The following is a 12,593-nucleotide window of genomic DNA, read 5'->3' as shown; positions in this document are numbered from 1 at the left end:
AAAATTTAGCCATTCTTTGGTCCTTCCGGTTTGATTGGAAGTGACGACGACGGACGGAAAATTTATATTTAAGTTTCAAGTGACACATGTACCCAAAAACCTGTCAAAAACGGCAAAAATATGCATTTTCTGACTACTTCCGGTTCGACCGGAAGTGACGTCGCCGGACGTATTTTGACGACCCCCTTAGATAAAGCTTGATATTTTAAACAACTTTGCTTCTTTGATGTATAAGAAATTCTCAATACTTTTTGAGATATCTGGAAAAAACTTTTGGCCCCTCTAGGTCCCTTAATTTAGGGGTCAGCCCTTTTTTCGACATATCATTTGAAAGATCTTCTAATTCTGCACAAATTATGTTCTATATATTTTAACAAAATATTTTTAGTTTAGAAGATAAAAAGAAAAATATGAGTAATTTTTTGTTCTTTTAAGCGTTCTAATTTTTGACCCCTATATAGCGCCATTTTGAATAGAGAAATCGAAAAAACAAAAACCGATGTGCACAACGTCAATCCTTCTATTATCTAAAATCAGTAGAATTTCTGCTCCAGCTTTAGCCGTCTTTGAGCCTTTGTCTGGAAACGAAAGCCTAAAAATTTTCGTTTAAAGGGAAATTACTCAAAACAGGAAGTGGCTTTTTGAAATTTTAGACAGCATTTTGATAGAGTTTATTAATATCTATAACGTCTTAAAATTTGAGCGAGAACCGTTGAGAAATGAGCGAGATATGAGGCCTCAAAGTTGCGGTCTAGGAAGCAGAAGAAAAAAAAGAATAATAATCTTTACCAACAGAATCAGTAGAAGGTCTTCCGTTGGAAACGGAAGACCTTAATTAGCCATTTTCACAATAACATCTGCTTACTTATAAAAAGAAACTTTGAAATCTGTGAGGAAATATCTAAAAGATTTTTTTTTAACTACAGCATATACATTTAATAATGATCAACAATTTAGAACCTAACTAGGATATATATAGTTTCAAAAGTCAAAGAAGAATATTCAATGACATGCATACTCTCTAAAATAATTTCTTCACGAATTTGTATTTCTTCTTTGGTGGTTCCATTGACAAATCTAATGGACCTCCCACATTTTCACTACCACAAGTTTCCTCTTTTATGGGCGTTTCACTACTCTCATTTAATCTTGACGATTTTGGATACGAAAACGATAAATCCAAAGGCGTATCATCACCTGGAAATGTAACGTCCCTTGAAGTAGAGCCTTCTGATGTGTATGAATGACTCGCATGACCTGGAAATGTGACGTCCCTTGAAGTAGAGGCTTCTGATGTGTATGAATGACCCGCACGACCTGGATATGTGACGTCCCTTGAAGTAGAGGCTTCTGATGTGTATGGATGACTCGCAGGACCTGGAAATGTGACGTCCCTTGAAGTAGAGGCTTCTGATGTGTATGAATGACTCGCACGACCTGGAAATGCGACGTCCCTTGAAGTAGAGGCTTCTGATGTGTATGAATGACTCGCACGACCTGGAAATGCGACGTCCCTTGAAGTAGAGGCTTCTGATGTGTATGAATGACTCGCACGACCCGGAAATGTGACGTCCCTTGAAGTAGAGGTTTTTGATGTGTATGATTGACTCTCACGAGCCGGAAATGTGACGTCCCTTGAAGTAGAGGCTTCTGATGTGTATGATTGACTCGCACGCCCTGGAAATGTGACGTCCTTTGAAGTAGAGGCTTCTGATGTGTATGAATGACCCGCACGACTTGGAAATGTGACGTCCCTCGAAGTAGAGGCTTCTGATGTGTATGATTGACTCTCACGACCTGGAAATGTGACGTCCCTTGAAGTAGAGGCTTCTGATGTGTATGCATGACTCGCATGACCTGGAAATGTGACATCCCTTGAAGTAGAGGCTTCTGATGTGTATGAATGACCCGCCTGACTTGGAAATGTGACGTCCCTTGAAGTAGAGGCTTCTGATGTGTATGATTGACTCGCAGGACCCGGAAATGTGAGTTGATGATTTTGACACTGATGTTTCATATGCATCTGAAAGAATGTCCTTTGGAGCGTACGTTTTCAATGTCTTACTTGTGGTTTCTTTATCCAAAGACTCTTGTCCTTCCTGTTTAACAAAAGACTCGCAAAGAAACTCACTATTGCTCTTTGCAGGACTTACAGTAAACTTGTACAGATTACACATTAGAGATTTCTCTAAACATAACACGTATTTTTCCTCCAAACCTAAGAGCTGTTCGGCAGATTTCTGAGTGAACTGTTCAGCCATATCATTAAACATGACTATCTTCTTTTCATTGTTCTTTTCTTGCGAAATTTGTAGAAGTAACCGAACTCCTGTTGTTGCTACAAAATAGTCACATTCACACTTGTTACACCTGTAAAGACCATTAGCTAAACATATCACTCTCGATCTGCAATTCACTTTTGCACATCTTTCATACGTGCATTGTTTCAAATTCATTCCCAACACAGAGCAAAGAATTTTTTGACGCCCATCGTCTTTGTTGAGTGTAAATACTGTTTTCTCTCTAGGAGCACTCTTTCCTGGTGGCAGATCAATGTTTGGACTGTTAGGTCCTGGCAAATATTGTGTATAATCTCTGTCAGAGGGATTTACTGTCCTTATGCCAGTACTTCCTTGCAAACATCTCAACATTCCATATATTCTGAGTTCTATATTTTCTAGCAGCAGGATGTCATTAATTGAGAAATTGCAATTCTTGATCTCATTTCCCATTAAGGATAACTGGATTGTTCCAGAATTGTCTTGTAGTCTCACTTTCACAATATCTACCCCTGTTGATCCTAATCGCTCTGCATTTGGTATGGACAAAACCTTTCCGACTACACTGACTTTTTGCTGGTTTTCTTTTGATGCTAACTCGGCGATTGGTGTAACATCAACAGGTGATATCAAAGGTTCAGATTCAACCTGTTCTATTTCTGAGTTTTTGTCTAAAATGATCTGACAGATATGCTTTGTCCTAGAGTAGCTCTCCTTCGCAAATACCGATTTTGCTTTACAAATTTTGTACGTGCAGTTCTCTTTCAAAATAGCATCAAATTTCATTGCCCCTTCTGTCCAACACACAAAGTCAATGCTTCCACTTTTGTCCATTAAAATCCCAGTCAGGATCTTTCCACTTGATTTATTCCTAGTCCATGCTCTGACTTGAGTTCTTGTTTTGACGGTTGCCAGAAATGAAACCACACAATCATCTTTGATGTTGTTAATAGTTGTTAGGTCTTTTCCTTCCATGATGATCTGCAAAAATATAACAGGATTGAATAACTGACATTGATAAACTGTCTCATCTGAAGATATTTATTAAAAGACCTGATATGCCAAAATCAAATCAAAGTAAATTCTTTAGCTGGTTATAAATACATTCTCAATATACTTTACAGTAGACCCATGGGCCTTAAACATAAGTATACAGGTGACAAAATTATACAGTAGAATATATGTAAACTATATATGCAAACAAGAGGCCCATGGGCCACATCGCTCACCTGAGCACTAAGGGTAGGAAAAAGTAGAAAATGGCTTTTTATTGTAAAGTTTAAATCAAAAAGTAGTCCCATGACCAATCATGGATTTGCTATTTTTTAGAAAATGATTTTTAATGATTTTCCCATATATATCTTTAAAAACTTTGATCGGCCATTTTGGCCCCGCCCTACCCCCGGGGGTCATGATTTAAACAAACTTGAATCTACACTACCTGAGCATGCTTCCATATAAATATGATGAATTATGGCTTTGTCATTCTTGAGAAGATATTTAAAGAATTTTCCTATATATTTCTATGTAAAATTTGGTCGGCCATTTTGGCCCCGCCCTACCCCTGGGATTCGTGATTTGAACAAACTTGAATCTACACTACCTGAGCATGCTTCCATATAAATATGATGAATTATGGCTTTGTCATTCTTAAGAAGAAGATTTTTAAAGAATTTTCCTATATTTCCATGTAAAACTTTGGTCAGCCATTTTGGCCCCACCCTACCCCTGGGGGTCATGATTTGAACAAACTTGAATCTACACTACCTGAGCATGCTTCCATATAAATATGATGAATTATGGCTTTGTCATTCTTGGGAAGATTTTTGAAGAATTTTCCTATATATTTCTATGTAAAATTTGGTCGGCCATTTTGGCCCCGCCCTACCCCTGGGGTTCATGATTTGAACAAACTTGAATCTACACTACCTGAGCATGCTTCCATATGATGAATTATGGCTTTGTCATTCTTAAGAAGAAGATTTTTAAAGAATTTTCCTATATATTTCTTTGTAAAACTTTGGTCAGCCATTTTGGCCCCACCCTATCCCGGGGGTCATGATTTGAACAAACTTGAATCTACACTACCTGAGCATGCTTCCATATAAATATGATGAATTATGGCTTTGTCATTCTTAAGAAGAAGATTTTTAAAGAATTTTCCTATATATTTCTTTGTAAAACTTTGGTCTGCCATTTTGGCCCCGCCCTACCCCATGGGTCATGATTTGAACAAACTTGAATCTATACTACCTGAGCATGCTTCCATATAAATATGATGAATTATGGCTTTGTCATTCTTGAGAAGAAGATTTTTAAAGAATTTTCCTATATATTTCTTTGTAAAACTTTGGTCGGCAATTTTGGCCCCGCCCTACCCCTTGGGGTCATGATTTGAACAAACTTGAATCTACACTACCTGAGCATGCTTCCATATAAATATGATGAATTATGGCTTTGTCATTCTTGAAAAGATTTTTGAAGAATTTTCCTATATATTTCTATGTAAAACTTTGGTCGGCCATTTTGGACCAGCCCTACCCCAGGGGTCATGATTTGAACAAAATTGAATCTACACTACCTGAGGATGTTTCCCCATAAGTTTCATCTTTTCTGGCACAGTGGTTCTTGAGAAGAAGATTTTTAAAATATGCCACCAAATTTTCATTAATTCCCAATTATCTCCCCTTGAATGAAGGCGTGGCCCTTCATTTGAACAAACCTGAATCCCCTTCACCCAAGGATACTTTGTGGCAAGTTTGGTTGAAATTGGCCCCGCAGTTCTTGAGAAGAAGTCGAAAATGTGAAAAGTTTACAGACACACGACAGACAGACGGTATAGCTGAATTGAATTTCAAAAATATAGGATCATGATCATCATGACAGAAGTCCACTGCATGTGGTATCATAAACATATCGTAATTTAGCAAGAAACATCGAGAAAACAAATCAGTTATATCAAACACTTTGATGATTACCATTGACAAGCATTTGACAAGTCGTACCAATAATGTAACCCAAGAAGAATGTAGACTGGCAATTCATAATAATACATTACATAGCAAGTTTACGCAAATAACGGGTACGACAGAAGAAATAGCAAGTAATCATCATTAATGAAAGGAAATTCACATGCTCTTCAGGCATGTAATTTGAGAATTTTCACATGCCCGCTGGTAAATTTACCAGGTCCTAGGCATCAGGCACCCAGGTTATTTCAAAGACTGTATGTTAAAATTTGGTTGCTGGAAAAGGTAACTAAATTACCTTGCCCTACAGATGACGCCTAAGGGAAATAACTCCAATGCAAAATATGCCATGGGAAAAGGGTCTATCTTCACAAATCTGGATGATTCATTTATCAATATTTCATTCAAAACTGGGTGTGAAATCCATATTAATGAGGCAACACTGAAAATTAGAGACACCAAGAAATAAAAAAATATACTTACACTCTTAATAAACAGCCTCCAGTGGATTTAATGCGTCTTTTTTTCCATTGACATCATGATATACATTTATAACTCGTTTTAACGTGCAACTTAGACATGTTTACTTGTACCACGTGAATTCTAAAATGGCACGTGCATACAATGTAGGGTTTACAATTATAATGGATAAAAGCATTTCTCTCAGAATCAAAATATCTTAACTCTCCGGTAAATTAATAATAGTTAACATTTTAGTCTGCATTCAACTTAACATGAATAAGTACAAATGTTGACGTTTTGTGTAGTATTGGGGTGCAGGAAAGGAAACTCCACAAAATCATACGTCATCGCGGCAAAATGTCAAACAAATTATCTTTCCGCAGTTCCAATACAGTTTGCACTTCAAATGGCAATAATTTTTATATATGTTATAAGTGCATTTTTTTTTGTTGAGTTTACACAAGATTTTTTTTTCTTTGAAAGCCATGAAGATACGAGAAATGATAGCATGTATCAACAAACCTGTAGGGTAGAACCCCGCGCGAATGTCGCCGAGATCCAGATTCTTCTTCATCCAATGATTATATCAATCTCCCAACTAAATTTTTGTCAGGAAAGTTGATTTTTAATTTCAAGTCCTATTTTTTTGTTTTGTTTTTCGTTTTGGTCGACTTTGTCAATGTAGCAGACCTACCAGGCTTCCCTCTTTTACCATGCTGTTTTTATGAAAACTAGACGCATGCGTGTATAGCATGGAATGTGGAATCTCGAACACGTTGCGATGTATATATTTATGTACCATAAAAAATTATTAAATTTAATGAAAAAATTAGGATTATTATACCCCCGCAAACGAAGTTTGGGGGGGTATATAGGAATCACCTTGTCCGTCTGTCTGTCTGTCCGTCTGTCTGTCTGTTCTTACGAGAGGTACATTGTGGGGTAAAATTAACGTATTTTCCAGCAGTGTGGGGTTTTTTGGGTACTGTGGGGTTAACCCCATAATGAAGAGGTCTAATTACGTTCAAAATTACTCTATGAGGTCGAAAAACCTAAAATTAGATTTAACCTCACAAAGACTTTGTCCAAGTTTTGGACATGTCCTTAGCCCAAAACGCTCAGACATTCAGAAATCTGCTGTTTAGAGGAGTTCGATAATTGAATCGAGGAGTTCCGAATACCTGAGCATGCGCATATATTTAAAACTAACTGCGCATGCGCAGATTACGGAAGTAGCTGTGTTTGGACACTTTGTATTAGCAGTGAGGAAATTCGGAAACACAAAAAGCAAATGCAGTAAGTCTTACTATTTTGTTGCACCACATTGAAAAAATGCTTTTCTAAATTGTTTGACATGCTTCATACGTACATTATGCAGTTGTAGAATTTATTTAAAGTCAAGAAAGGACATCTGTAGTCCACATAAACACATACCTATTGAAAACGGGCTTTTGTGAAAAAAAATATAATGAATGCACTGATAGTTCTTTTTTTAATCAGAGGTCTGCAATGAAAATCGACCGATACCCGGGGGTCGGGCTAGTGGTTTTCTGCATGAAGGTCGCCCCGTTGGCCAGTAAAAAAAAGATAATATTATTTATACACATGCAATACGTGCAAAGCACACCTGGTACATATTTTCACTCGTTTTTTGCTATAAAAATCCAAACCATTTAAATTTTCCATATAACATGCTCCAACTGTCAATAAATCTCCATAATTTAATCCGTATTTGAGTACTACTTGGCTTATTTACTTCAAAAAACGATCGTGTTTTTTCTTAATTCGAATTTTCTCTATATCTATGGTAAATACATGCAGATATCTCATAACATAAATACATGTGATTCTTCCGACGGGAGACAAAATCTCTGGATTTTTCACGCCTGTTCCGCCCCTCCCGATTAATTTTTAAATCTTCCGTGTTTAAATTTTTTCAAATTGAATATTTTTGGCTTTAATTTTATCCTGTTTCGTAGTATAATTGCTCTCTCTCTCTCTCTCTCTCTCTCTCTCTCTCTCTCTCTCTCTGAATTCATTCTAGATACGTACCAATTGTTTATCTACTCTTCACACATTTGTTTACATGTACTTGTAATCGTACCTTAATCTATAGAGAGAAAATCAGAATGGAAAAATGGAATTAACAATGTCACTGCAATAAATTTTCACAGCAAGTAGGCTTTGTAGGAATCAACATGGGGTTGTATAATTAGGTTGTAAAATTTAGTGGTATATCAATTTGATAAATGACAATCAATGTTTATAAATGAGTGCAGGACATTTTAATCAGTTGTTAAAATACCCATTATGTCACATTTTTTTCACATTCGCTTGTGTAATTATGTGCCCGATAATAAATTTCACCTATTAAAGAAATTAAACAAATTACTTTTAGATACGTATATAAAATTATATAACTCTGTTTGTGTTAATGGAAAAAATATAATTGTCATGTAAGATCAATTTGTACTTATTTTTCAAGATCGACGATTGAAAATTTAAAAGAATTAAATCACAATTCATAGTTTTTCCATAGCTAAACTTAAAGAAATTCAAGCTTAAAGCTACATTTTGTAATTTACAATATTAATTCATCATTACTTTGAATATTTACAGTGAGAGTATGTGACTTAGCTAATGCAGGGCTATCAGTATTTTCACACCTGTTAGATTTTGATTCCGTGTAGAAGCTCTAATTGCAATTTTTGTCAAAACAAATGTTTTGTATAGCATGATTATCTCGTGAATTTCACTATCAGGAGACGACCGATAGGGATTAGTTACGCTCTATTGCACTTGACACCTGTGTTGTGTAGAATGATTTTAAACTGCGTAAATACAAATCTTTGGTCAATTGAATAATTTTTTGTGTGTGTCTGCATGTTAGATAGAAATTCTGACAGCTTTATAAAAATAATATTAAAAATTTACCAGACTCTGAAAGCTTCAGCAAACTAGTTGATCGAGGATTAATTGAAGGGGGGGGGGGGGGGGGTTACACTGCTGATCATTACCTGAACATATGATAGTGAAGTTTTTAAATGGATTTTATTGACACTTACTAAAATAAATTTTCATACTTTTAATTCACCATTAAACTGTCTTTTAATTAAAGCTTGTGTATTTTTTCTTATTAAAAAAATAGATAGTAGTAAGGCACATGTATTTCTTCTTGAATGATACTGTAATTCAATTATCATATATTTGAATGTAACAAAAGAACACTCTGAGTTCCCGAAACTAGTCAAAAATATGTCGGACAATTGTCTTGTAAATATTCAAAATTCACCGGACAGTTGTAAAATTTAGCTGACATTAATTTTTCATATGTAAATTTAACATATTATAGGATTGGAAATTGTGTCGATATAATAAATAATATGTGTAAATAAAAAGATGGCAAATGCAGATTTAAAAAAAAAAATGATTAAAATATTTTCTATAAGGCCTGTGTATGCAGGATTTGACGTCGCCGATGGCGTGTGATGACCAACGCTTAATTCAACGTATAAAATTATTATGTCCTTTCTGACAGATTTTTAAAAAAAAATTTTAAAATAAAATCTGCAACATGACAACTCTTGGTTGATTGTTTGGAATTAGTGGGAAATATAAATATGTTGTTTTCCAGGCTTTTTTCTCTTGGATTTAGGATTTTGGTATTTTATGTGCCAGGAAAAATATTACGTAAAATATCAAACTCGTTTTAAAAAGCCTGGAAAACGTCCGATATTTCTGACTAGTTAAAATTTATTATATAACCTCCACACAGTTAAAAATATGTACTAATGATATAAAGATATGCAAATTTATCATGAAAATGATGATTTAAGTGAATTTGTTGTCGTTTTACTACATTCAAGTCAGTCCGCTATTTTTAGAAAAGGGGAAAAACGCGCATGTATTTTAAATGCTATCAAATACATTAAAAAAAATCCAGAAGTTGGTTTAATATTATCATGCTAGTAGATTAAATTATAGAGAAAATAATAATTGGTAACAAATTGTCTGTAATCAAGCAGAAATAGCAGACAACTCTTGCAACCCTGCAAATTCGTCCTTCAAAACGAAAGTAGATTGTCACATTTTTTTACTGTCAGAACTACAGAGTGCATATATTTATCAGAGGGAAAATATTTGTTTGACAGTGTTTTTAAAACTGTTTTTCCTCCCAGACTTATGGAAATTATTATTTTAATATGTAGCTTTTTATAGTAGACAATTTTACACATTTTATTTTAAACAAGATCTGGCGCGCCCCTGACGTTTTTTCATTCCTTTAGTTTTGCATTTGTTTATTGTCAGGACAATTGAATTAAATGATTTTGTTAAGATTATGTGTAATTGTTATACAGTCTGTAAAAAAAACCATCGGACATTTTGACCGATAAAATTAAGATTTTACCGGTTCCATTCAAAGTTTACGGGGACCCCTAGTGGACCGGTGCGTTTCGGGAACTCTGAACACTTATGAATGTATGAAGTTTAACTGTTTTGTAGGAACAGAAACAATACATGCACAAAACCTTAAAAATTTGGAATTCTTTAATTTGATATTTTTTAAATAAGCATGGATTAATATATATATATACACACATACAAAGGTTTTGTGAAATTGACATGTTTAATTAAATCAACTGTAGTGGTTATTGCTGTTTATTTATTGACCGACTGGCTACTTCTTGGGCAAACTGGAATAAGAGGCCACCTGGCTAGTTTCTGGACTTCCCAAAGCTTAAAACAAGTTTGACTGTACTTTTTCACCTTTTACCAATATAAGAAAGTAGTTCACAGTACATGACAACTATGCTATAAATAAATTTCGATGAATTTTAATTAGTAACTCGGAATTTTTGTGTGTGTTATAAATAAACATTTGCTTCTGTATTCCTTGGTAGAGTTCAGAAACCACTGAAAGTGAACATCAGTGGAACTTTGATGATCTAGGCCACTCTATTGTTGCAGCAACACCAGCAGGCGTCGGACATTCATAAAGTTGAAAGAACAAACCTATGACTTGAACACACAATTTGTGATCTGAATATAGTTCACAAATTTAAGGAAAGCAACTATTAAAGACATCCAGATCGGTGGTTAGTACATGTTATAAGTGCCCATAAAATCAAGACAACAATATTATTTTACAATAAATTAAAACATAACCTGTAAAAAAAATTCAACACTATCATTTAGAAATATATTTTACTGTTGTTTTTTTTTTTGACAGGTATACATGAAGTATGAGTTAAAGGCTTTTCAGAAGAACAAGCACAATCCCGATTCATTTTTGCCATTGCCTTCTCCAAACGGCGACATTCAGGACCTGACTTACTTTTCAGAAAAAGAAGATGAATCGATTTTTGAAAGTTAATCTAAAAAGATAACATTTACATGGGTCGTGGATTTGAATTACATTTTCTTGATGGGCAACTAGTTTCAAGTATTTGGATGTCTATTCTCAAGTTACTGCAAACCTTAAATTAACTTCTTGATTATTAGTTAAATGTGAGACCGTGTTAACTTGAAGTAATCATTTTTTGAATTGAGCTATGTAATCTCTGATTACTTATGTTTATGAGTAGTGTTCAGCTTTAAGACAAAAGGATCCTTTATGAACATTGCATTCGGCATGGCGAATTTCTATACATTAACAGTCATAGTTTTCGTCTTTTTTAATTAGCGATCTCATTTTAAATGTGAGAAATAATTATTAAACTGAAATGTACATTTATGTTGTTTGATTTTAATTTTTTGAAAATTATAAATCAATTGCATGTTGGTTTTTTTTTTTTTCATTTTATTTTAGGGGATGGGAGTGGGGGTGCAGCTCTAAGTTTGAGTATATTTTCCAAAAGGATGTACATTGTTATTTTTGTTTTAAGATCAATTTTAAAATGCAAAATGATGAGATATTAGACTACACTTTTTTTCTTAAAACTTCATTTTAATTAATATATTTTGTTTAAAATAAGTAGCAATAACATGCAAGTTTTAAAGTTATTTGACAACTCACTATATACTTGGTTTTTTTTTTACATCTATGAAGATTGTCTCAAATTTTGAGGTTTTTTTTCTGTGTTCTACATTTATTGACATGTTTCTTGTCTGTGTTCAACTTGTCGAGTAACTGAAAAGTTTGATTAAATTTTTTTTAAAAAAATCAGGATCATCTCTTTTATTTATTATTATTAATTTACAATGAAATTATGTATGCTTTTGATGCATAATGTACACTTCAAATTCATGCACCAGCAGATTCAAAGGAAAAATTATCATTAGAAATAAGCAGTAAAGATAAAGAGATTATCCAATTTAAAATAGTTTGAAAAATATTTAAAACAAATTTTCGAGTATGTTATCAAAATAGGAAAAAGTATTATGAGTATTGTTTGGTATTTTTAATAGTAAAAAAAGGATATGACGTACTGGCAATCGCATCATCTCACTCAGGGTCTTTCCGTCAGAGTTCGGAAAAACAACCTCGAATGTATTAACATCACCTGATGTTAAAGGTTTTGCTTTTCTTGTTTTTTTTTCAAATATAGGATAGAGGAAGTAAGAAGTCCCTTTTATAATATATTTTATGTAATATCATAGCATTGAATAAAGTTAAACTCCATATTCCACAGATAAAAGGTCTTCATGCATTTATTTCGAAGATCATGAACGGGGGGGGGTTGCCATGGCGTCTAACTAATACATTCGAGGTCGTTTGTCAGCTAGTCAGAAAGGCTCGAGAAGTTGCGATTGAACATAGTGGGGGTACTTGTTCTTTTATTACCAGTCCCTGGTAGAGTTTTTTGATATTAGAACATACTTGGGGTTTTCAAACACTTAAATTCATATGGTTACTGGTATCTGTTACATGAGAACACAGCGG

General features: G+C 34.2%; 1 long non-coding RNA gene across 1 annotated transcript; it reads left to right on the top strand.

The window, feature by feature from the left end:
* The first annotated feature begins 6,861 nt into the window (after nucleotides 1-6,861).
* On the top strand, nucleotides 6,862-12,357 carry LOC134278694 (uncharacterized). Its single transcript, XR_009994497.1, has 3 exons — nucleotides 6,862-7,006; nucleotides 10,612-10,806; nucleotides 10,941-12,357. It is a non-coding gene; the product is annotated as an uncharacterized LOC134278694 (long non-coding RNA).
* Nucleotides 12,358-12,593: the final 236 nt, after the last annotated feature.

Source organism: Saccostrea cucullata, unplaced genomic scaffold, assembly GCF_032062105.1.
Source record: "Saccostrea cucullata isolate Sc308-1 unplaced genomic scaffold, CSIRO_AGI_Scuc_v1 ctg6180, whole genome shotgun sequence".
Lineage (NCBI taxonomy): Eukaryota > Metazoa > Mollusca > Bivalvia > Ostreida > Ostreidae > Saccostrea > Saccostrea cuccullata.
This window is presented reverse-complemented; position numbering and strand designations above follow the sequence as displayed.